The following is a 27520-nucleotide window of genomic DNA, read 5'->3' on the forward strand; positions in this document are numbered from 1 at the left end:
AAATGGAACTCAAAAGGGAAAACTGAGCCTAGCTATTAAATATCTTAATGTACCTCAGCTTTTTCACTGAGGTTCTCCAACATCAGTATAAAGTCCCAAAGGACAAAATCTTCAATGATGATTTAGTTCCTATGGATACTGTTATCATTCTCTGCTAAGTTCAGTACAGAACATTTGGCCAGGATTTCTTATTTAGTGAAGTAATTAACATGGCCATCCTTTTAAGTGTTGTCGTAGTAGTTACCATGGTTATAAAATGAAAATGCAATCTGAGTAATTCATAATACATAAATATTCCCAGAAAAAAACAAAATGAATACTTTTAGGATAACTGAATCATTTTGGTGATGTCTCAGTGCAACCTGTTACTCACTTGAATGATTCAGACAAAGAGCTCTAATGAGTAAAAGATTAGACTGCATTTGCAACCAAATGTACCAAATACATTCCTAATATGTTAATTAACATTTTCTCCAAATGCAAAAGGAAAACATTCCATCTGAGAAGACAGGTAAGTATTTGATTATAATGAAGACTTATCTGGTTTTTGAAAAAAATCTCTGGAAAGATAAGTTAAGCAGCAGCAAGATTTAAAAAAGAAAACTCTAAGTTGGTAAGTCATAGACAAGGTCATTTCTGGTAAATAAAGAAATAGATAAAGAAAGAATGGCCAGTTTATACATATTGTTATATATTATAGGCTAGTCTTGAAGATTTAAAGAGTTAAACACAAAACATCCTTTTGAAATGCTTTTAATAAAGTTGAAAAAGAGTTTAAAATATTAATGCCAGAAGATTTCTATTGTATTGTGTGAAAGGACAACCAAAATGTTATCTCAGAAAAAGAAAAATGTAAAAAACAATGGCCCCAAAGACTCACATAGCTGCTTCAGCCCCTGTATCTCCAAGGTACCAAAGCTGCTCCATTTTTCTCTCTAAATGCCTCTCCACTCCACAATCTTCTCTTTTCTGTTCTGACACCACCTTTAGTCAATCTCTCTGTGGCAGACGGAGTCTAAGATGCTCCCCACTTATCACTGCCTCGCGGTATCCATGCCCTTGTGTAATCCTCTCCCTTGGAGTGTGAGTATGCATTATGACTTCCTCCTAACCAACAGAGTGGTAGTATATCACTTCCATAGTTATAGGAAATAAGATTATATTTTCTCTCTTGCTAGGAGACACTTTCTATTGATTCTCTTCCTTGCTGGCTTTGATGAATCAAGCCCCCATGTTGTGAACTGCCCTATGGAGAGGCTCACATGGCAAGGAACTGAGGGTGTGACCTGTGGTCAACAGCCATCAAGGAACTGAAGCCTTCTATCTGACAGCCTACGAGAAACTAAATCCTATACACAACTAATGCCCTTGTAAGTAGATTGTTCCCATCAAGCCTCAGATGAGACTCCAGCTCTGGCTGACACTTTAATTATAGGCTTGTGAGAGACCTGAAGCAGAAGATCTAACTAAGCCATGCCTGGATTCCTGGCCACTAAGTGTTAAAATCATCCATTATATAACAATAGACAATTAATTAGTAATAGATTACTAACATTCCCTCATCACTCGCAACTGCATCAAGGATGCTGCCTTTCTGCCAGCCTATGAATGATATTCTACAACACCCACCCATTCACACTGCAGTAACACTATAACCTTGTTAATACCTCTTTTTATTAATTCTTTTTAGTAGATATTTTTCATTTTGCCTGTATAGTATATGTCTTTCCACTTTCTAGTACTAAAGAGCTTCCTCCCATAAGAGTGGGCAAGGGAACAAAGTGGGTAAAATCTCCATAGCCTTTCCTGCCAAACCTATGGTTAAAGATCGCATCCTTTCACTGACTCCTCTGGTTTAAAATCTCTTATATTCTCTTAATTACCTATGAGATGAAGTTCAAACCCCTAATCCCAGCAGAAAAATCATCTCCCAGTCCAATCTTTCTTTTACTTCCTTTCTAGCCACATCTCCCTTCTTCTCCTAATATAAATTCTTGACCAACATGGTTGGTCACCTTCTAGCCTCAGATCAAATGCTTATTTGCATCCCCACGTCTTTGCCATACCCTGTTCATCTCACACTTCTTTATTCCTCCAAAACATACTGACAAGTCAGAAAACATTTTTAAAGCCCTGAAAATTTTAAAAAGTTTTAGCAAATATTACATCTTAGATCTTTTTTCTCCAGTGACTTCCGTTTGAGAAATGATCTGCAAGTTGTATCAGGAGAAGCCCCATAGGGATGCAATAGGCAAGAACCAAAGGATCTGGAAGGTCCCCAGTATTGTGGGTCAGTGTGATACACAGAATTGGAGTGGAACAAAAAAGGGTATTTTTTTCTTTTTCTCAAACAACAGACAGGACATTTATATGAAAATGCATTTGTGATTTACATCTCTGCCTATTAGTATTCTGCTTCCTCCCCACTGCCTGCATTGAACCTCATATCATTCATTACTTCATACAGCAAATCCAATCATACTCATCATTTGGTAATGTTAGTGACTTTGCTGACAATTTACCACATGGTCCAGGATGACTAGCTTTGCCACTGTCTTTACCTCTATGCCTCTCTTCTAGCCCCAGTTACCTCACACTTTGCCACCTTCCAAAGCCTGGACTCCCAGCAAGGAGCTCATCCAGTTATGACCTCTTATTTTGCAAGTGCAATCCAGTCCTCCACTCCACATGCACCCTATTGGCTAATCCTAAGCCACGTGTCCTTTCTCAAATTGACAAGGGTTGCAGAGAACAGGAAAGTAATCTAATGCAACATAAGTTGCCCCCAAACCCAAGCCACTTTACACAGGATATGGGATTGTGAGATGATACCTTTTTCCTCTTCATGATTCCAGCTGGGCTGGAATTCTTATATGATAGGTAAGGGGACGTCAGTACACACCTTCATCGATTTTTACTTACACTGACATGATCAGAGTCATCAGGAGATGCTCTGGGTTATTAACGTTTAGGTGGTATCTCAAGAACCCTGGTCCCATTAAGTCTTTTACATGTATGTGATTTTCTTGCCCTTCCTGCATTGTTCTTTGTCTTAAGTGCTCAAAATCCTCCTTGAATTTTCCCTAAGTTGGAACTAACTAAATTGTCTTTAGCTTTGCTGCAATTACTCTTTGCTCATTTGGTGATTCTCTGACTACAAATTCTCTCTCTCTCTCTTTCTCTCTCTCTCTCTCCCTCTTTCTCTCCCTCCCTCTCTCTCTCTATCTGTTTCTGTCTCTCTCTCTCTGTCTCTTTCTATTTACACAGACTCCTCAACTGAATAATGGAGTTACATCCCAATAAACCCATCATAAATTGAAAATATCATTAAGTGGAAAGTGCATATAGTGCTGGCAAAACAGCAGCTAGTTCTTCACTTATGATGGTGTAATTTAGGATTCTTTTACTTTATGTTGGTGTGAAAGTGATATACATTCAGTAGAAACCATAGCCCCATCTTAAGTCATAAGGAGATTCTTAACTTGGTATGAGGCTACATCCTGATAAGCCCATTGTAAAGCTGAAAATCCATAAATCAAACCATTGCTAGTTGAGAGATGCCTGTATATATAAAAAAATCTCTCATGATAATCTCATTATAATGCCATTGCTATAATGTGTGGACCCTAAAACCATGGCAAAAAAAAAGTGGAATATGAGAAGAATAACTTTGGAGCAGCTATTGGAGGAGATTTTGACTCTTTCTTTTAAGATTCCTTCTAGATTTCTGAGTATCTTTAATGTTATAGTTGAAAGACCGTGAACCATTATACCATACTAACTATGCATTAGTTTTCTGTCTCTTACTGGTTCTCTCCAGGGTTTAACAAACCTGCCTGTTTTTTCCTGAGTTTATAAGCTTAATTTCTGATGTTTTTCCTTCCTTGTTTATGAAGATTTACTTCCTGCGAAATTCTTCTGGCTTAACACAATCACCTGCCACCAGGTATCTCACTGTTTCTCTCAGAGTATATTATTATTATATATTGTAAGATTAGTCTCTACTGCTTGTAAATTGATCACTCAGCATAGGCAGTAGCCAGGTAGGTCTTTGTGAGGTAAAGTCATGTAGTTGAGCCCATGAAGAGCCACCGTCCCTGCCACCATGGCTACTTTGTTCATGAGCTCATTGGGCAATCACTGGGAGTTTAGAGAAGGAGCATAGAGAATGCCATTACCTCAGCACCTCCTTCATGGTGAGCACCTCAGGAAGACATTCACAGGAGACAAAGATCATCTATCTACTTCTTCCCCCAAACACTCCAACACCAATTCTTAAATCTTACTGTTATTGACCAAATGGAAAAACCATCTGTCTTGCCCATGAATTGAGGTAGAGCCCAGGCCTCCCTTATACGCTTCTGACTGACACCAGCAAAAGTAGGCTTTCCTGTGAAACTAATGAAGCTTAAGTTTAAGCACTCCTCATATGCATGGATTCTCCCAAGATCTGGTATCTTTTTCATTTTTACTCGTAAGTTTTATTTGTTTTCTTAAGGAGTGCCCTCCTCTGAATTTGACCATCGTGCACAGTCATGCGTGCGTCTTTTTATTAACTCTATTAATTCATTCCAGGTCATAGTTATTAATTCTCCTTGAAGCATAGTGTGGCTGGTGAGGGGTGATAATGTGACAAAATTCACCTGTTCATGTTTCTGATTTTTGCCTGTAGAACTTGCCCACAACTTGGTCCACCTGAACCTCTTCCTCTTAATGAAAACAAGCTACATGATAAGGTGAATCTGATAATACCATCTATGTGAATGGCAGCTCAGAGCACCAGATATCTTGTGACTAGGCATTTACCTTCTATCAGTACCCAGTAGAAAGTCAAGAGCTGTTTTCCAAACGGAATATAGTTATTTGCTCAAGAGTGCATGGCCTAAGGGTCTGTTCCTGTGTTTTCCAATTGCGGCATATCAAAGTTTAATACAATATTCTAGCCTGCCAGAGATATATCAAGTATCATTTAATCTAGTGAGTCATGAGTGTCAAGGGGCATTGATTATTTCACTGCTGCCTGGAATATGGCCCAGAGAACCTTTTGCTCTGCATCTGTCTCAAAGTTTAAAGTTTTTCAGGTTACTGAGTAAATGGTTCAGAAAAGTATGACCAAATGAAGTATATATTTCTTTCTAAATCAAGAACTCTACCAAACAGTGGGGTAAGCATAGTTCACGACGTGTAGTGACTTGTCTAATGCTTGAAAGATGATATTTCAGTAACTCCAGAACACTGAACACTGGAACTTCAGAACCTTACCTGAAGTTACAATTCTATATTTTCTTATGAGGTTTATCTGTCACCCTCTACACACATGTGTCTTATCATGTCATCCACTGCATTACTGCCTCCTGCTCTGTAGATCCTTTAAAAAAGAAAGATCTCTTCAACACAGTAGAATGGCATTCAACATTATATCTGGTAAAATATCTTGCAGAATAAATTAGGATACTGAGTGAAACATTGAAGTAATCATGAAGCAACACTGCAAAGATATACATAAAGATCAAAATGCTGGTGATGTTTTAGTTTAGAGGGGAAAAAATGCTCATCAACTCAGTGGCTACAAATTAGACATCAGGAGCTGTATTGATAGGCTCCAATAAAGAAATAACACAAGGAATAGAAATGTTAATAAGAGTCAGACCTGATTGAGCTTATGATTATCTGTGCTGTGTATGAGGCAATCTAGAGGATTGAATGGGGATGTGATAGAAGTCATCGTCACTCTATCCTTTAGTTTACTGATAATGAATGGTACTAATCTTCTGAGAGTTCCTCCAGGGAAATGCCTAATTGATTCTGATTTAATATTTGACAGAAATCCAGGGATTTCTATTTCCACCAAAATAAAAATAAAAATAAATTCCATGGGCCAAGAACAAAGAGGCAGATTCTGTATTTGATGAGGATTATTGATTCCAACTATATATTTGACGCTATGATCTGAATGTTTGTGTTTTTCCAAAATTCATATGTTGAAATCCTAATCCCAAGGAGAAGATATTAGGAAGAGTGTTGTTGGAAGGTGATTAGGTAGTGAGGGTAGAGCCCTCGTAAATGGGATTGATGCCCTTATAAAAGAGGCCCCAGAGAGCTGCCTTGCCCCCTTTCCAACACGTGAGTACACGGTGAGAAGGTGCCATCTATGAACCTGGAAGAGGGACCCTGCCAGACACCAAATCTGCCTGTGCTCTAATCTGGGACTTCCCAGCTTCCAGAGAGTTGGCAGGATGAAAACCTGAGATCAGATATGTGGACTACGTGCACCCAAAGTCATGGGGAATTCCATCAGCACAGGAGCCTGAAATACCTGAGAATGTAATAATAAATTAATCAGCCAAATAAAGAGAAACATGAGAAACAAATTTGTGTTATTTATAAGCTACCTAGCTTATACTGTTTTGTTATAGCAGCCTGAATGTATTAAGACACTCAAGAACAGGGAAAATAAATATAAGATGGGTTTGATGTCTCATTTTGTTTCGTATGAGGTAGATTAGTGTCAAAACTTGTCACTTGACCTCCATCAACTCCCACTTTGATTTACAGAGCAGAGTAACACTACAAATCTCTTGGAATTAGCTCATAACTAGAGCCTAATAATCTCCAAGAGGTCTGGACATTTCTCTGGACCTAATTTGGGGCTTAATTAGAAAAATAAAAATGGTCGGTCAGATTGTATAAGACAAAGCTACTCCAGGATTTCTATTTTATGTATTTTTGTATTCCTTTCTCTACCTGAGTCAAAATAATTACTGGAATATCACATTAATATTATGTGAACACCTTACATTGTTCAAAATTTCACAAACCAGCTGAGCAAAGAATTAGAACTTTTCTGAGATGTTTGACCAGAATGCTTAATGTAGAATTTCTGGTACACATAATAATATGTTCAGGTTGATTCATCCTCTATCTATTTCAATTTGACTTACAATAAATCTGTTTTATTTTTCACATATATTCTCAAGATACCAGTGGTATAAGTCAGTGTAGTACTGAAGATGTTTGGTGTGTAAGCTTTCTCTTCTTTGACTTGACTTTGCAACTGTCTTTCCAGGACATGCTGAAACCTGGCTGTGGTTTTAAGTTTGAAGACAAAGAAGAAAAAAGTGAACATGAGAAAATTTCGTCCACTTGGTAAGGTAACTCCCTTAGGTAAGGTAAGACAATGTCTTCAAGCCAAAAGAGATGACCTCGTTGACAGGGAGAAGGCTGGCAGTGGGAGGTGAGGATTCAAGTAGTCCAAGTTTTTCCAAACCTCCTGTATATTCTTAGGGGTCACACCAGCCCTACAACAATGGCAGTGAATTCAGCAGACATAATTTCTTGAACCTTGTTGCATCGATAAATAAAATAGAATTTTAGTTTCATCATAAACAATGTTTATATGAGAATTTGGGGAACTGTTACTTGTTATTCGTTTTCTGTAAGCTGTCCTGTAAGGTGATAGACTGGGCATCTCACTCTGTAGTCTTTGACTTCTATGCTATTTTCACTCTTAAATGAAAGTGGCAACTTGATCCCAGAGAGAACTCTCCTCAATGGGCACTTCATTCAAGGTAAACAGAGATGATAATTCAGTTGGCTGATTTATCATTACATTCTGGGATCTTTCAGTCTCCAGTGCTAATGGGATTCTCTATGATTTGGGGCCCACATAGTCCACATATCTAATGTCAGGTTTTCATCCTGCCACTTCTCTGAGAATGTGTTCCCTGTTACCTACTGGCTGATACTGGTTTTGGTATGGGTCGGGGTTCTTGATTATAAACAGCAGAAACTGACCTGACAACAAAAGTAGAAAACAAATTTATTGAAAAGAATTAATCAGAAAGCTGGAGAACCAGTCTTTGAGAGTGTGTTGGAGCTGAAGTAGATCACCTCATACCCAGAAGGAGTCTGGCTACGATGCTGCCAAAAACATTGCCAACACTGTTCATTTGAACCCTCCAGACTGCTGTTGGACATTCTGTCCAATCTCTGTACCAAATATTATCATGGTAGGCCCTCTGTATTTGCATTTCTTCAGGGTCAAAGTCATAGACATGATTATCCAGATAGTTAAGCCCTCCATCATGACTTACGTATCAGGAATTCTGGCAAACGAAAAGGTACTTTGCTGTTGTATAGACATCTCTTACCATCCTCCTATTTCCCATCAAATATAAAGGCTTGCCTCACACAGTATTTGCAGGCTTCATGGCTCCTCCAGTGCCCTTTGGATACCATTTCTGTCCAAGATATGAAAATGTTTAAGGAACATTTTGCCTTATGTTCCCAGATGATACTTAAAGTAATGATGATAACAGAATATCATTTGGTCACCTAGGGCATGAGGAGAGGGCAGCAGAAACCCAGCTCCTGCTTTTTAAAATTATAAGCTCCTCAAGGGCAGAAGTTGCCTTGTGCTGGTATCCTTACTACCTAGTGTCTGGAACATGTAGGCAATCAATACATATTTATTAAACAGAATGATGAATGAATGCTAGTCATGTCCAAGGTTATTATCTTTTAAAAATGAGGATTGAGAGTTGTACCCTATTCTGCATCCCCCAAACCACTACAATGGAACCACAGCTTTTAGCTTACTTTCATTAGAGTATCTGCAGTATGGGTTAAAATGGAGATTTCTGGGATTCATGCCTGACCTCAACTGAATCAGATTAATTACAGGTGACACTCAGGAATCTATATATTCAACAAGCACTCCAGGTGAACTTCATGCACAACAAATTTCAAAGCTAATGTTCTTTGTGGGAGTTATTATTACGGATTGGAGTTTTAAAATTTTAGCAATAATCAATGAGGGTGCTGGCAATAAAATTCTGTAAAGCTTCATTAATAAAGTTTTGGTATTCATTTTAATGAATATGTCACTCCTTGAAGACAAGTTTTTCCTACTGTATACTTAGTGTTATGTGGAGGGATGCTAATAACTGAGAAAGGAAGTAAAAACTGTTTTATCTTTTTAAATAGAATATTACTCTCATTTCTTTTTCTTTTTTGCCTGATAATTTTGTTTTATTATACTTTAAGTTCTAGGGTACATGTGCACAATGTGCAGTTTTGATACATACGTATACATTTGCCATGTTGGTTTGCTGTACCCATCAACTCATCAATTACATTAGGTATTTCTCCTAATGCTATCCCTCCCCGAACTCCCCAGCCCCAGATAAGCCCTGATGTGTGATGTTTCCTGCCCTGTGTCCAAGGGATCTCATTGTTCAATTCCCACCTATGAGTGAGAACATGCAATGTTTGGTTTTCTGTCCTTGTGATAGTTTGCTGAAAATCATGATTTCCAGCTTCATCCGTGTCCCTGCAAAGGACATGAACTCATCCTTTTTTATGGCTGCATAGTATTCCATGGTGTATATGTGCCACATTTTCTTAATTCAATCTATCATTGATGGATATTTGGGTTGGTTCCAAGTCTTTGCTATTGTGAATAGTGCCACAATAAACGTACGTGTGCATGTGTCTTTATAGTAGCATGATTTATAATCTTTTGGGTATATACCCAGTAATGGGATTGCGGGGTCAAATGGTATTTCTAGTTCTAGATCCTTGAAGAATCACCACACTGCCTTCCACAATAGTTGAACTAATTTACACTCCTACCAACAGAGTAAAAGTGTTCCTATTTCTCCACATCCTCTCCAGTATCTATTGTTTCCTGACTTTTTAATGATTGCCATTCTAACTGGCATGAGATGGTATCTCATTGTGGTTTTGAATTGCATTTCTCTGATGGCCAGTGGTAATGAGCATTTTTTCATGTGTCTGTTGACTACATAGATGTCTTTTTGAGAAGTGTCTGTTCATATCCTTTGCTCACTTTTTGATGGGGTTGTTTGTTTTTTTTTCTGGTAAATTTGTTTGGGTTCTTTGTAGATTCTTGATATTAGCCCTTTGTCAAATGGGTAGATTGCAAAAATTTTCCCCCATTCTGTAGGTTGCCTGTTCATTCTGATGGTAGTTTCTTTTGTCATGTAGAAGCTCTTTAGTTTTATTAGATCCCATTTGTGTATTTTGACTTTTGTTGTCATTGCTTTTGGTGTTTAATCATGAAGTCCTTGCCCGTGCCTATTTCCTGAATGGTATTGCCTAGGTTTTCTTCTAGGGTTTTTATGGTTTTAGGTCTAACATTTAAGTCTTTAATCCATCTTGAATTAATCTTTATGTAACTTGTAAGGAAGGGATCCCGTTTGTTTTCTACATATGGATAGCCAGTTTTCCCAGCACCATTTATTCTCATTTCTTTTGCTTGTTTGGACTATAATCTGGGGCAAAAGAATAGAGACATCAAGTCAAGGGATAAATAAAGTTACTCTGGCTACCTCTCAGCTATTCATGTTATTAAGGTCTCCTCGGTTCAGAATAGGAAGGAAGACAGTTGGCAGCCTTCAGTAAAAACACTGGAGAAGTGTCGTTTGGTATGACCAAATTCATAGAGATGGCCACTGGTATAGGACCTCAAAAGCATGGATTGATGTGGAATGTGAAAATAACAAGACTTTCCTATATCTTCTGGAATGGCAATTCTCCTACAAGAATGTTTCAAGTATATTTATTCTTTTTTGATGAAAATAAAAGGAAAAAGCCAATATCATATTTTCATCATATTACTTTCCCAAGTACGGGACACTCTTGGAAGCCCTTGAGCTTCACAGTTCCACAGGGTCATAAGGGTATACCCATTTGCAGAGTTATAAAATAAGGATAATGCATGCGAAGAAGTTTTTTCTAACTTCCCACTAAATGGGGCTGCAACACACAGAGTTAGACTTTGGGAAATACATATATAGAAATAAACAAATACTTAAAAAAAGTGAAATCCATTGCTACTGTCATTGATTTCAACCCTTTTATGTATAATTAAGAAAAGAGAGTTCCCTCCTCCACCTGTCCTCTTTTTCAACTAGAGATAATCATAGTAAATAATTTGGTTAATATGCTTCCAAATGTTTTCCTATGCTCATACAGACATATCAATCTATACCCCCTTACACTCATGCATATATATGCAAGTACATAAACAGGTACATATATTTCTTTTAAAATACAGGCAGTATAAAAGTTTCTCAGCAGATTAAAAGCAGAACTACCATACGACCCAGTAGTCCCATTACTGGGTATATATCCCAAGGAAATTAATTAGTATATAGAAGAGATATCAGCACTCTCATGTTTATTGTAGCACTATTCACAATAGTCAATATATGAAATCAACAGGTGAATGGATATATCCATCAATGGATTAAAGAAGAAAGAAAATTGGGTTCATATACACAACTGAATACAATTCAGCCATAAAAGGGACATCCTGTTATTTGTGACAACATGGATAAACCTGAAGGACATTATGTTTAGTGAAGTAAGGCAGTCATAGAATGACAAATACTATATGATGTCATTCATATGTGGAATTTTAAAAAGTTGATCTCATAGAAGTAGAAAGTAGAATGGTGGTTGCCAGGGGCTGGGGTGGTTGGTGGGTATTGGGGAGATTTTGGTCAAGGGACACAAAATTTTGGTTAAATAGGAGGAATAAGTTCAAGAGATCTATTGTACAACATGGTGACTAAAATAAATAATATACTGCATTCTTGAAAAATTCTAAGAGAGTGGATATAAAGTGTTCTCACCATAAAAATGATAACTGTATGAGGTAAAATGTATGTTAATTAGCTAGATTTAGTCATTCCATAACATATATATACTTCAAAACATCATGTTGTACACAGCAAATTCATGCAATTTTATCTGTCCATTAAAAAAAAAAAGGCAGGTGGGATTATGCTGTGTTATTATCTAACTTCCATTTCCTCCAACATGCCCTCGCTGCAGTCTGAAGCTTCTGGCAAAGATGAATTTTGGTTGCTTAGCTTTGTCTTTTTTGTGCTCCTGCCACCCAATAGCTCTGGGATCTTATTCCTCTGCAGATCACCTTTATGGGCTACAAGGTTGCTATAGATGATGTGCTTGGCATTGCTGCGTTACCACAGTGCCACCACCAGCTTTTGGTCAGCAGCATTTGGTTTTCTACCTCTTTTGACTTCCCTCCTGTAAGCCACTTGGTCTTACCTTCCCTCTATCACTCCCAACATTACCATGCTCTTTGAACAACACTGTGTCATTGTGGCTGCTGCCCTATTACAGCCTCTGTAGCTGTCGTTCCTCAGTTTCCCAGAAGGCCTGCTGCTTCTGATGGGTGCCTGTCTTTAACAGTGGTGTGGAATGTCAACCTGGCTAGCCAAGCCATCACCAGTGAGGCACCAGGATACTGTCCTCTTCAGCTCACAGCCCATTATGTTTTGCTGTAGTTCTTCTTAGGCATCATCGGGGCTACTATGGTAGAAAGTTGAGAGCTCTGTAATTTCATCAGCCAATAGTCAAAAGGGCTCAGGATCCCATCCAGTCAAATGAAGAACAAACACCTTTGGCTGTAACTAAATATCCATACAGGCAGTTAGCTACAAAGGACTGCAATATTGAAGACTTGGCCCCTGGTATCTTGTGATAAAGTGGAATATGCCAGTGTTTATGGAGTAAGGAACAACCTTCTTTACATTGATAGGCAGAATGAATCTTTCTGTTAAACTTCTAGGAAAATCAAATTATTTGCAAACTTCTCAAAATGCAGCTGTGTTCTATTTGTGTTGAATTACTCTATATTGAAGAAGACAAAAATGAGGCATTTAAAAATATAGGAAATATGTATGAAGGTTCTGTACCTTTGCACTGTGTAATTCCACACAGCTAAAGTTTGCATGTCCTTTGAAATTAAGAGAAAATAACATAACACATGTTTGCTCTTTCAAGAAAAGCCTTTTCTGGAGTATCCTAAGAGATAAATAGTCCCTAGAGATTAAAACCTCTTAAAGGTAAGATTTGGGTTTACCTTTCAGTTCTGCCATATTAGATCAGAGTTTGTCAGCTTCTTTCTCTGAATTTCAGTTTTTTTATTCAAAAATTGAGTGGGCTGGTTTTATTGGTGTTTGATATTCCCAGAAAACCCATAAAATCTCAGACCCTTCAGCTTCTAATATACATGGTTCTTCTACCTTTGTCTAGAGATTATTAAAACTTTCTCTTATAAAATGTAAATATATTTTTATAGCTGGGACTGTAGAACCAAGTGAATAGATTTAGAGAGAAAGGGGGAAGTATGTGGTCATCAGTCCTACCTGGGATTACAGTTATAACCTACAAAGGGAGTGGATGCTGAAATCATCTTCAAAGGAGAATAATTAGATACCGCCAAAAGCATCCTTGAGAATACCTTAGGAAAACATCGCATCAGAGTCTGACATACTGTCTCTCAGTAAGTTCAGCATGACCAGCTTTCCCTGCAGCAACAGAACATTTTGAGTGCAGATGAAGTGATTGACTTTTGTTTAAAGGCCATGTTTTACGAAAAGTAAAAATCCTTGAATACAAGAATCATACTCAGAGAGGCTAGTTGGCAATGAGTAAAATGTACTTGATAAATAAGACTCCAAAAATACATTCTCACATACATTCTAGGGCTTGCCATCATTGATTGTAGTGGCAGACTCAATAGCCTGAAATAATTAAATGTCTCTTTTCCTCATTTAGTTATTTTTAGTCAGATGTATATAGCTTAATTTATCCAGGAAACGTGTTTTTTCCCACATACTGCTAATACTGGCTTAGTTAAGACCTCATCATCATTTGACTAATTCTTTCAATAACTGTCTTTCTCTGGGTTGTTCCTATTCTCTTCTTTATCCATTAACCATTTGCTTTCCTAAACCACTTTTTCTAAAATGAAAATCTATTATGCCTGAAACCCTTGCAGTGACTCTCATGTCTATTGCAGCTTTTTCCAAAGTGTGTTCTGTGGAATACTAATTAAGGAACATACTTCATAACAGCTAAATGATTTCATGTGTTATTTTTAAAGGCAAAGTTATACCAAATATGTACAGTTTACTTTTAGAAGATTCAAAATTCAGATTAATGTATTAAACGCTATGAGATGTCCCATGTTTCCCACTTACTAATATTTGGCCAGAATGCCTTTATGTTTCCAATAACATTCATTGCATTAAAGAAAAGGCATGTTGGAATTACTAACTTGCAGATGGAATTTAAGTTCCTGAGCATGGAATTACAAGGTCTTCCGTGAGCTGTCCCTAGCTTACCTTCAATACTGTCCATGCTGCTCCATCTCAGGGGTGGCGTGCAGGTGAAATAAGAGCCCTGACCTAGGCTTAGGATTCAGGAGGTCCACTGTGTTTTGGAACACCTTCCTTGAAGTTTTCTGTATCCTCCTCATGAAAATCCTGAGACCAGCTGGGATGGAAATACCATCTGGATGAGGCACTTTGATGTCAGATTGAGACCTGTGTGGGCCCTGGCCCATATTTCTTTCCTTCAATGTGCTCTCCAACCCTCTACTTCCCCTATGAGGTTGAACAGGTACCACAAGGAGCTCAAGGACCAGCATGGTACTTCTTTGGGCTTAATTGTTTGAAGATGAGCCACAAAAAGGATGCTGATGTGTTCATTGTGAGTTACTGCCTTTATGCTAGAAACAGGATGAGTTCGGGGATCTGGGCTACTGACAGTCCATGGATGACACTTGAGCTTGAGCTATATATGTAGACCCCTGTGTTGCCTCTCACCTACCTGTGTCCTGACTGTGATGCTTCATCTGGTCTATAATATCTGAAGGTGGTGGGGTGGAGGCGGATGTTCTTTTCCCTATCAGTCCATCACTGCTGGCATCCCACCTCTTCCACAGGCTCCATGCCACATGTCAGTTCATTCTCCACAAGTAGCTGCCCTTGTCTGATCAGAAGGTTTTTACAATGGCAGCATCAACAGGCCCTGCTGATCCATGTCTCTCTCCATGTGGTGACATTGTGTTTTCCTAGGTCGTCTTGAGCTGGATGAAGGACAAACACTTCTTAGGCAAATGAGACTACTCTATTTCCCCTGCCTGCCCTCTTTCCTATATTTCCTTTTTGTGGCAGTGTACAGGACACAGGTGTGCAATTTGCATACACAAGTCACATTCTAGGAATGCCGTAGTTATGGCCTAAAGAGTCGAAGAGAATAATGGGAGGAAGATGGGTTGTTCTACCATAATATTCTAAATGATAAATTTATTGTGGCTAAAAAAATTCTTTCACATTTTTTTGCATAAGAGTTACATTTGTAGTTATCATCAAGTAAGCAGAATAAAAGCGTTTAAGAGAGTCATTGGAAGCCAATATTCACAGGCAGCATGAGAATGATGCAGAATCATGAGTAATGATGTAGCCAGTATTAAATAGGTGGCATTAGGGAACATCAGAGGCAAGAAAGCCTGTAGTGTTTCATACAAACAGGTTCTGAAAAGTCATGACACTGTGGAGTTATAACAGTGCTGATACCTTTTTATTGCAGTGGGAAATATGAAATTAACTAGGAATAGTGCATTTGACAATACAAAATAAATCACTATGCTTCGTATGTGTCCGCCAATCTTGTAATACAGTTTTAACCAATGTACTGGTCAGGAGCTCTCAAATATATTTGGTCAATATCCCACATTCTCTAATGGTGGCCTTGCTTACCTTGCTATATTCATCTCTTGCAATTTCCATGTATACACTTTAATTTCTAGCAATCTCAAATTATTTATTTCATGCTTTTGGCCATAGTATCCTCTTTCTGACAAACTCTTACGCATCCTTTAAGACAGCTCAGGCCTCCCCTGAGACTCCAACTTCTCACAAACAGTTTCCCCTTCCCTCTTTTGATCTCTGTCGGGCTTTCATTATTTCTGCTGCCTTTGGAGGGCTGAAGTTTGTCCTGGGATGATTGCAGGAGGTCATAATCACTCCCTCTTCCCTGGCCCTCCATCGCCCCTCCTAGGGCTAAGCATATGGAAACCCATGAGAGCATAGTTCTGATGTTTTATCATGCCCTTTCTAACAATCTGTGTATTTAGGTAATGGAGAGTTTCCTGCAGGTAAAAATGGTGGCTGAAGCATTCAATTTTCTCTTCTCAAAGGTTTGTGACCCTGGAGAGGTGAAGAATAATTTCCCTACCTCTCATGAACAGAAGGTTACTAGTGATTTATCATGGCTCTCACTGAAATTACAGATAGCCTGCACATGATTATTTAGCTTGTTTCATCATGCAATGGGAGATGAAATACAAGGGGAATGATTATAGCAACACAACCATTTTGGAAGAAAGTCCCAGAATTCAGTCTTCAATTACAGTTTAAAAAGCTTTCAGGATTCTGTCCTTCTGTTGGGATAAGGGAGCTTCCTTACTGCTCCTGAACCTTGCTTGAGAGGGAAAACCTGACTTCAAAAGTTCTGATTTCCTGCATCATCCTGGCTGCCTGGGTCTTCTTGGCCATAGCCAAGAAGAATGCCATTATTCTGCCTTATTCTGAAAGTACTGACATAAAATCCTTCTGTCATCCCAGGTCCTGATTAACTGCAATCACAAGGAGAATTTCAGGAATTTTTTAGATTACCATGAATTAAAAATTTTGCTCCAGCATGTTATTTTTTTTTTTTTTGGTTTATATGTTTGTTTGTTTTGGTTTTGATACTCTAAGCATCATTTTACAGCCTTGATGGAGAATTCACTGTTGGAGTTCTCCCTCTCTGAAAACGTAGCTATAGCAAGTCTTCCCTGTCCACTGATACTTAGTCATAAGTTAGTATTATGAGTCCAAGGCACTGTCTGCCACCACACTCTTGTTCTAAGAAATGCTTCATTTCTCCACAGCAATGGTCATCTTCATGACTAGGTGGCTGGGAACACTTGGCATAAGCATTTCTCAGCCTCTGAGGAGTTAAATCTCAGCACCTTATTAATGGCATGTTTGAACCATGAGTCAAAGTTATTTTCTCTGTCCTCTGGCTTAGTTCTTCCTAAAAACTTCCTCAGTTTCTGGTGGAAGAAAGTTTGTACCCATGGATTATATGACTGTTGCACTGAAGTTCTACAGTAACAGCCCAGTCCTTAGTGGAACCTGCCTCCACTGGCACAGCATAGCGGTAACTTAAAGCCATTCCAAGGAGGCATTGATTTCCTCTTGTCATTTTAAAAGGACTCTGAAGTCTTAGGAAAATGAGGATTTATATAGTTCAAATTAAAAACTATCCTCCTTTCAAGTCTGAAATTTTGCATAATGCTGTGCCAGCATCAGTTCCTAACTTGCATGTTCTCCCCACTGACTTTGTACTTATACTCCAAGAACCATTATGACTCACATCTAATTTAGCCTTACTCCCTTGCATCCTGTGTCCAGTAGTCAGGCAGTCATGGTGAAAATAAGTCCTTGGCACAGAGCTGTGTTGATTTGTTATTCAGAAGCGTCGCTGAGTATTACAACTAAGTACAAAATCACAGGAAAGAAAAGAAATCCTTAAAAAAAACACAAAAAATAACAAAAACCTCTGGCATCTTAATGTGGTCCAGCCTATGCACAGCATTTCACTAAAATAACACACTCTAACAAACGAATATAATTTAAAGAGAAATTCCAGTATTGGTTTAACACCTCAAAATGGCAACTTGTAATCCACAGAAATATTTTTCCTTTTTTCCTTTCCTCAATTCTCCAAGCCTCATCTCTACACAGCTGCTCTCACTGCTTTTTGCTGAATATCCCTACTTTATTCTTACTTTCACCCTTATTCATCCGCTTCTCTTCAACCTTCCCTCCATCTTCCCTCTTTTGGCCACAATACTGCACCAGTGACTGGCTCAAGTGGCTGACCACCAGGACTTCTGGTTCCACTAAAGATCACACCAGGCCACAATAAGCACAGGACTTAGGGGAATTTGTGGGGTCAGGCCCTGTTTGGTTTTAATGTGTTTCCTCCAAAACTCAGATGCTGAAACATAATGGCCAGTGTGATGGTATTAAGAGGAGGTAGCTAGGCCATAAGGACTTGTCCCTCATGAGTAGAATAAAGAGTGTTTTTTGTTTGTTTGTTTGTTTGTTTTCAAGAGGGAGTCTTGCTCTGTCACCTGGACTGGAGTGAAGTAGCTTGATCTCGGCTCGCTGCAACCTCCTTCTCCCGGGCTCAAGCAATTCTCCTCCCTCAGCCTCCCAAGTAACTGGGATTACAAGTGCATGCCACCACTCCTGGCTAATTTTTGTATTTTTAGTAGAGATGGGGGTTTTACCATGTTGGCCAGGCTGGTCTCGAACTCCTGACCTCAGGTGATCCCCCCGCCTTGGCCCCCCAAAGTGCTGGGATTATAGGCACGAGCTACTGAGCCTGGCCAATAAAGAGTTTTATAAAGGAGACTTCATGCAGCTTTCAGCTAACTTGCTCTTCTGCTCTTCTAATATGTAAGGACATAACATTCGTCTCTTTTGCCTTTCCTGCCTTCTGCAATGAGATGATGCAGCAAGAAGGCCCTCCCAAGATTCCAGTGTCTTGATCATGAACTTCCCAGTCTCCTGAATTGTGAGAAAATACATTTCTGTTCTTTAAAGATTAGCCAAGCCTGGGTGCAGTAGCTCACACCTATAATTTCAGCACTTGAGGAGGCTGAGGTGGGAGGATTGCTTCAGGCTAAGAGTTTGAGGCTAGTGTGGGCAACATAGAGAGACCCCCATCTCTACGAAAATTCAAAAATTTCTGTGTCTAAGGTATTTTGCTATATCAGCATGAGTAGACTAAGACTGACCTCTAGTATTCTCTCTCCATGAATGTAAATAGTCAGAATCCCTTGAGAAATTGGGCCTTTACTCACTTTAAATGGTTTTCTTATTGAAAAATCACATTGGGGCCTTTTTTTTTGGGGGGGGATAGGGTCTCACTCTGTCATCCAGGGTGGACTGCAGTGGTGTGATCATGGCTCACTGCAGCCTCAAATACCTAGGCTCAAGCGATCCTCCCACCTCATCCTCTTGAGTAGGTGGTACCACAGATGCAAGCCACCATGACTGACTAATTTTTAAATTATCAGTATAGATGAGGTCACATGTTGGCTGGTTTGGTATTGAACTCTTGGGTTGAAGCCAACTTCCCACCTTGGCCTCCTGAAGTGCTGGGATTACAGGTATGAGCTACTGTGCCTAGCCACATGGACCAATTTTTGAGAATAATATTCTCTACCAAAACGTGTATCACCAACATATTGGGAGAAGAAATTGTAAACCCAAACTGGAGATTTGGCTGGAGTGCCGGAGTCTGTTAATAGGTCCCAATTTTATCCTGATGCTTACTGACTTCACAGGTTATCATGAGGGTCAAAAGTGTTTCCTCCATAGTCCACAAGAATAATCAAGATTGCATGGAGAAATGTTTAAAAATACAATGAAGAGCTGCAATGGGAGGAACTGCTGCCAAGCAGGAAACCTGCCCAGGAAGTGGAGCAGGTAGGCAGGAAGGTAATGAAAGCACTCTGGGCTTAAATCTCAAAATACCTGCTAGAGAGGGACAGGAGAAAGGCAGCAGAAGCAGATTTGAAGGACACCTGTACATGCTTCTCCTATCTTCAGCAAGATTCATAAAGAAAAAGAGTATTTTTAAAAAAGAAAAGAAAAAACACTGTGGAGTTGCAGTGAGAGGAAGAGGCTATTTAGAGAACATTGTGAAAAGGAGATTGGCCATGAGTTTAAGAACCGGCTCACCTACTTAATCGATAAATGATCTTGGACAAGTTTTTTTCACTCTGTGGTTCAGTTTCCTCATTTGTAGCGGGAAAGCAATCGTGGTGCTTTATTGGGATAGGTACTTCACAGGCATTGAGAACAACTCTTCAGCCAGAGAGATCTCTGGGGAAGCTCCTAATGGACAGAGACTATGTAGTTCTTATGAGCAAAGTAAAAATAAAATAATCAATAGCTTTGTCTTGTATTAAAAAGATACTTCAACTCTCTGAGAGTTCAAGTAAGAAGAGTTTGAACTGAGAAGTATAAATATAAAGTTCTGGCATGGGGATAAGATGAACCCTCAGTCTGGCATATTTCATTTAGAAGTATAGAATGGTTAGCTTTGGTAGAGGAACTAGTCAGAGGAAGGTATGTATCATACCATGAGAAGTCATAGGAAGGGGCCTGCAAATCACATATTCTTCATTCATCCATTCATTCATTAATTCATTCATACATTGAGCATTTACTGAGTATCTACTATCTGTGTTAAGTGCTGGAGTTATATCAACGAACAAAATTCCAACCTATAGTCGGGTAGAGGAGCCAGTCATTTGACAAATAAGTGCATATATAATTTAATTTTAATAAACATGTCTCTGAGAAGCACACTATACACTGAATACATAAAATCAAAACCCTGAGAGTTTACAAAAAGCTTCCCAAAATCTAAGTTGAGATAAAAAAGATGAATAAAAGTTGATCAAGTGGATAAAGAAGAAAAGAAAATTCCGGACAAAGAGACAAACATGTGGGAAGACCCTGATCCCAGAGAGAGACTGGTGTCTATGGGAAACTGAAAGTTGATCACATAGTAGATTCAGAGGAGCATGAGCATGCAGGAGAATCATTTCAAATAAAGCTGAAAAAACAGGCAGGAGAAATGTGTGGAAGGGTGAAGGGGTAAGGTCCTAGCAATGGCTGCTGTAAATTCAATAGATAAATAAAAGTTTTGTTTGTAACATTTAGGAGCAAAGGGGCAAAGGTACGAAAATTTCCCAGGACCCTTAAACTAAAGCAAAGGGAACTCAGTCTGCCCTGCTGCATGGCCACATGAGACAGGGACAGAGAGAAAAATCCATGCAAAGAACATCTGTCCAGATGAGTGCGGAGAAGATCCTCAGATTATAAGGAAACAGAATATAGGAAGCTGAAGCTTTCCCTAGAAAGAGAGATGAAAACCATTTTGGCTTTGTGGGAGGAGATTATAGAAAAAACAAAATAAGACAAAACTGAAATACTGCAAGAAAAACAAGGAGAGGCACAGATAACTGAGGAGTAAAAAGAAATAGTTTTCTGACATTATAAAATTTCTACAGGGGAAGCAGGTCAATTTTTCTCCTCTAAGATTCTTAGAAAATAGAAGGAAAAGCTAAAAGACTGAGAAAAGTAGGTTAGTAGGTCCAGTTTACAAGAATCTTAAAATGCAATAATAAAATGTTAGTGGCTAACATTTTGAATATTTACTGTAGGCAAGGGGAACTATCTATATTATTTTATTTAATCCATCTAGCAACCTGGTACCTAACCCAGTTAGGCATCATGATTGCTTCCCTACTACAAATGAGAAACTGAGCCATAGAGAGGGGAAATATAACTGTTCAAGATCATTTATATATTAAGTAGATGGGCTGGGACTTAAACTTGTGACTCTAGAGCTTGGTGAATAATACTTTACTGGCTTTCTACATTGCCTTCCCAAGAAAGCAGGAAATTGTATAAAGACAATGGTAGATTGAAGAGCTTCAGATTCGAGAAGAAAGGAATAGTGAAGAGGAGTTAAGAAAAAGCTTGGCAGATATTTATCAATTTGTCACTTGAGGGTCATAGATTATTTCTAGTTGGATGGTCCAGGACACTAAGATGGATGCTTTTAGTGCTAGTATTTTTTAAATACAAAGTTCACACATTCACAAGATCCAATTAGCCCAGGTCTTTCTTCTTTTCTAGCTTAATACACTGCAAAAATGTACCAAGAGTTATGGAAGGGGATTTTAAAAAACCCACCTTTCTTCAGATGGCCTTTTGGAAAGGTGATGAACCCCTGTTATCAGAAAGCCCGACTTTGCATCCTATTGGCCAGTTTTCTCACCAGCTGACCAGAAAGCAGACTGAGTTTTTTAAAAAATAATTTTCTCTTTTATTTTTAATAATAATTATAACATTTTATGACTTTTCTTACAAGCTCCGCTAACTGTAGGGAAAATAAGTTTAGATGATAAACTTATACGAATAATGTCAAAGTAACATAGGGATGACTAGGGATAAGTTTTGGTGCGTTTCAGTATGCTTATATTTTCTTGTGTGCAATCAACCTTTTTATGTAGTGACATCTATTTGCAGGTAATACTAAGTCTCAGGTACCTAAATCTACAATGGCATTAAAATGTGATTATCTTTATTGATCCAAGGGAAATAGTCTTGATACTGACTTAGTAGTAAATTAGAAAATTGTTCCTTGGTAGTAAATTAGAAAAATAAAAAGCACAAATGAGTTTTCAGTTTTTTGATACCCTGATCCATACACAACATGAACGCGGTTGCCGAAGAAAGCTAAAAGTTTAATTTCATGTGAGTTCTTAAGGCAACATATTATTCAGAATTTTCTTATTTCATAATCCCTTACCATTCAGCTGATTCTTTGGATGCCTTTGTTCATTCACTCAGTATGCTGGTGATGCACCAGTAAGCACAGTCCATACCAATGAGACATTAGCAGTCTGAGGGAGGATCTTAATATCTCTTAAAATAATTAAATACTTCATGGCAATTTTTTTTACTGTTGTACAATGTTTCAGAATTCAGCTCCTAACCAATAATAAGTTATGATTCTATTATTCCTTCAGAAACAAACATCATTTCTAGAAAGGCTGGTAGGTTTCTGCCATAACAAAATGCCCTAAACTGGATGACTCACAGTTGTAGAGACTGGAATTCCAAGATTAAGGTGGCAGCATGGTTGGTGTCTGGTGAGGGCCTTGCAGACAGCCACCTTTTTGCTGTGTCCTCACATGGTGAAGACAGATAAATCTCTCTTTCTTCACCTTCTTGTCCTTCCTAGCTTTATTAAAGTATAATTGACAAACAAAAATTTTGTATACTCAAAGTATACAACATTATAATTCGACATGTGTACATTTTTGCATAATGATTACCACAATCAAATTAATCAACACGTCCATTACCACACATAGTTACACTTTTGGTTTGTCCAAGGGAAGTGAGGACACTTAAGATCTACTCTCTTAGCAAATTTCAAATCAACAATAAAGTATTAACTATAGTCACCATGTTGTATATTGGAACTTATTCATCTTAGAACTGAAAGTTTGTACTCTTCGACCAGACCAACATCTCCTTATTTCCCCCACAGCCCAGAATATGTAAGACCTGAAACTGTGAAACTCCTAGGAGGGGTCAGGCATGCTGGCTCATGCCTGTAGTTCTAGCTACTTGAGAGCCTGAGGCAGGAAGACAACTTGAGCCCAGGAGTTTGATGATGTAACTATGATTGTGATGTTGCTCCACTAAACTCCAGTCTGGGTGACAGGGTAAGACCCTGTCTATCTGGAAAAAAAAAAAAAAAAAAAAAAAAGGAGGAGGCAGGGGGATGCTCCTTGTCATTGGCCTTGGCAAGGATTTTTCAGATATCACTCCAAAAACACAGGCAAAAAAGCAAAAAATAAGAATAAACAGATGAGACTACATAAAAGTAAAATGCTTCTTCACAGCAAAGGAAACAATCAACAAAAGGAAAGGCCAACCTACAGAGTGAGAGAAAATATTTGTGAACCATATATGTGATGGTTTAATATCCAAAATATATAAGGAACTCATACATCTCCTTCTCTTCTTTTAAGGCCACAGTCCTGTGGGATTAGGATCCTACCCTATGACTTCATTTAACCTTAATTACCTTCTAAAGACCCTATTTCCAGATAAAGTCACACTGGGAGTTATGGCTTTAGGATATGAATTGCAGGGGCACGGGGGGCGGCGGGCATACAATTCAGTCCGTAGCAGTTAAGAACATTATAAAGGCATTTGTCCAAAAATCTTTCAAATCTTATTAATTGGTATTAATACAAATTTGCATTAAAAAGGACTTAAGGTCATCTGGTTTAATTTTCTCTTAAAAACGGAAACTCCTTCTCTAACCAGGGTGCTTCTAAAGAAAATACTTGAGGATTTCTTAATTTCTATGTCTTTATGTTACCTTTTATTCTTCATAAGTAAAAGTAATAATTTAATATATTTTAAAAGTTTTTCACTATATGAAAACACTCAAATCACCTTGCAAGGACTGCCTTTTTAAAACAGTAAGTTTTATAAGGATGTATTTTTTTTTCAGATGTATTTCTCAATTGAGTGAAAAAATATGTGGTATTAAATCTCTGTTCTTTTGCTTCAATTTCCCTTTTACTCCAAGGGACAAAAAACAGTACTGGCTAACTACTTTATTAATGGTGCACTCTCCAGGAACTGCAGTCCCCACAGTGCTGCCATTACAAGTAGTCAGGAAAGGTCACTGTGACTTAAAGTGAGCGCTGCAGGTGAAACAAGCTGGATCCATGAGTCAGTGATGACTCATTCTCAGATCACTCTGCCATGCAAAGCTTAACAGCAGCTGGTATGAAAAACTCCACAGACATGCCAAGTTATTCACAATTGTTTCATTTACATTATTTCCAGTCTTCAAATGCAACAAATGTTTATTATTAGTTTATCATAAACAGGGACTGCTCTCAGTCCACAAACATTTACTGAGCTCCATCTCTATGTACTGGATGGCACTAGAGATAAAATACAGATAGGATATGCAGTGACTTCTACAGTAATCAGACGGAAACCCCAGAGCCTTGGCCAGTACAGATAAAACCTGGCCTTTTCTTTGACTCCACACCAGCAGAGACCCAGACACCCACATATTCTCCTTCATGAATACTCACAGACTTGTTATTACCACCTGCCTCAGCACCATCAAGGCTCAGCTCATGGTGCCATTGATTTCTGCTTCGACTCACCAGAGCAGCCCAGACTCCCAAGTCATCCTTTATCCCTCAGATTTTTATCCTCCTGTCACTCCCTACAAATAACTCCTAATCCATTGCCCCATCTACTTCAAGCTCTGAAACCCTTCCACTGTAAATTCTGAAAATCAAGATCAATCAGGAGCAAAATCTCCCATATCTTCAGACTATTGTCTGAATGCTTCCTGTGCCATCTTACTAAAAACTGGGTCACCCTAAACTCACTGCTTTCTTTGTAGAACCCCTAAGTGGTGGGTATTTTCTCTCTCAAACCCTCTTGCTGCTGGTCCCTAAAGGAGGTTGTTATACTCCTTGCTCCTTATCACCACTTCAGACCATTTTTCTTTCCCATTTCCTGACTTCCCCTTCCCTGCTACTGCTACACACACACAGCTTTACACCACAGGTCATCAAACTAGAACACCGACTGTTCCTTCTAGTTGTGCTCCTCTTCAGATCCCCAAATTACTCTCTCACTGCCTAAAGCTTTTAACTCCTGGCTCAGTGAACTCTTTCTAATTCTATTATTGCCATCATTTTTGGTGGTTTTTAATATTCATGTCGATGACCCTCTCAATATCTTAATCTCTAAGTTCCTTGACACTCTATCTTTCAAGAATCGATCTCTCAACTCTAGTTTACCCATTTATATCCAAGGTCATACTTTTGGCTTTATTATTACCATAAACTACAAATATCCAGTTTCATGGTTATGAAGCATTTGTACTCTGATGACCCTCGAATTTTGTCTTCAGCTGCATATCTTCTCTGAACTCAAAAATTATGAACTAATTCATGATTTGCCTACATGCACCTGCTATGCTCATTCACTGCAAGAGTGTGCTAGGCCCAACAGTACTTATTTAAAGATCAGGAAATCTCAGCTTTATCTCCAACTCTGATACCTACCTTTATATACACGTTGCTGATCCCAATTTCTCTCTGTTCTCTATAAGAGGATTATATTCCCCCTGCTTCTAACAACAGGCTTGGATATGTGAGTTGGTTTAGTAAAAGAAATATGAACAGAGTGTTTTATGCTAAGTCTTAGCAAAAGCTCTAAGAACCATATGTAGTTCCAGTACTGCTCTTTTTTTCTCTGCCATGCAACGGAGAAAGGGCTGCTTCTTCAATCTGGATCCTGGAATCAAGAAGATGTGGGACAGAGTCAAAGGTAGTTTACAACTGCACTTATGTGAGTGGGAAATAAACACTTGTTATTGTAACCCACTGAGTTCGGGGTTCATTACACAGCATAATCTAACAGATTTGGACATGTCATAGTTTCCTAATTTATACAATGAGGACAGTAAGGATGTATCTTTCTTGTCTATGTCAGAAAGTTGTTGATGGGATCAATCGAGAAATACGTATGAAAAATGTTTTATAAAATTCTACTATGCTATTAGCATTATTAATGGAACTGGAAATATATGGAATTTCAAGATCTAAAGTTATTCATGCTTCTTTATCCCTGCACACAAGGCTTTCAATGGAAATACAGCATGTGAGATATGCTAAAGTGGACAAATCATGATTTTATTCTTTCTTACTAAAAAAGTAAGGCTGATGTTTAGAATATCAAGAATATTAATGAGACATAGAAAAACTGTACCCTTAAGACTTCATTCCTTCAAGATAATGCCTGCCTACCTCTCTGCCCACACACATTTATTAAATACATCTTACATCTCTTTTCTTTTTTTCTACACTATTGCATTGTGTTGCATTTACCGAACTTCAAGGTTGTGTTTGAAGTTTTAGAACTCTGAGTTACCTAAGAGGCATCCCAAAGAGCTTATGCCAGTGGGTGTGGGTGGCAGAGGCTGCCCATTGCAGAGTTACTAGGCACAAGATTAAGTGAAACGTTATTCTGCCCCCACTTCCCTGCAGAGGAAGGGGATGCCAGTGGGCTGAGAGGAAGTGCTGCATGCTGAGATCAGTGAGCTGGTGTCTGTTGGGGAGGCGTGTATGTCATTTTATTAATCTTCACCTCAACCTTACCATGCTTGTGCCATTATTCCCATTCTGCAAATGAGAAAATTGAGGCTTTGCATGGTGGGGGTTCTTGCATAAGTTGGTAAGAGCCAGAAATGGTTCCTCAACCCAAGGCTTTCTACTCCAAATTTCTAAGTTTTTTTCCATCATGTGATTTATCTGGACCTTTCCTTTTGTATCTGGTGTCCTGGACGGTTCAAAGCTAAGTGCCCATTGTGGCCATAGCATTTAAACACCTTTTTTTTTTTTTAGCATATAAATAAATCAGGCTTCAACAAGAACCTCTGGATTTTGTTTTGTGTCAGGGGATTTGAGGAGCATGCAGAGAAGGTCAAATAGTAATTATGATTCCACTTAATGTTTCTAAAAAGGAAAAATGAAAGTTTCATTAGATATGAGAGTCTACATTTGTTCACACAGCATAGCTGAAATGAGACTGATAGGAAAATTTAAAAAAAACATAAAGAACAGAACTTTCTCTAAGTTTAGCTCTGATAAGTATAGAAAACAAAGCAATTATTAAGAATAGGGTAAAATGACTTCTATAATAGAAGATAGTATTGTTATTATTCCCTGACAGGTATTTATTACTAGTTATTTGTCTCACTGAGGGACTATTCATGTCTTCTCTTCCATTTGGCCTGCGTAGACCAGTAATCCAGGTGGCTGGCCTCAATGGTTTTGATAAATAAAGAAGTCTGAGCCAGCTCGTGCTTGTGCAAATTTGCCTTAAAGTCACCTCAAAGATGGGTTGAGAAGGCTTTGGGCAGATGAGCATCCCCTGAGTAGAAATTCCAGAAGACAGAATGGAAAGGGTTTGAGTAG

General features: G+C 38.5%; 2 long non-coding RNA genes across 3 annotated transcripts in view; one reads left to right on the forward strand and one right to left on the reverse strand.

Annotated features, from left to right (window-relative positions):
• The window catches only part of LOC105480494 (uncharacterized), a 116747-nt gene that overhangs the window by 39887 nt on the left and 49340 nt on the right, over positions 1-27520 (forward strand). The window contains exon 2 of the long non-coding RNA XR_986483.2: positions 7067-7146. This is a non-coding gene — a long non-coding RNA (uncharacterized lncRNA). The remainder of the gene's footprint in view (positions 1-7066; positions 7147-27520) is intronic.
• LOC105480478 (uncharacterized) lies at positions 12547-14805 on the reverse strand. Of its 2 annotated transcripts, none has more exons than XR_986476.3 (3): positions 14671-14805; positions 14184-14334; positions 12547-12684 (listed from the first exon to the last, which is right to left on the reverse strand). It is a non-coding gene; the product is annotated as an uncharacterized lncRNA (long non-coding RNA). The 2 variants fall into 2 exon arrangements; XR_986475.3 differs by lacking the exon at positions 12547-12684 and adding an exon at positions 13181-13364.

The sequence above is a fragment of the Macaca nemestrina genome, chromosome 9 (assembly GCF_043159975.1).
Source record: "Macaca nemestrina isolate mMacNem1 chromosome 9, mMacNem.hap1, whole genome shotgun sequence".
NCBI classification, from domain to species: Eukaryota; Metazoa; Chordata; class Mammalia; order Primates; family Cercopithecidae; genus Macaca; species Macaca nemestrina.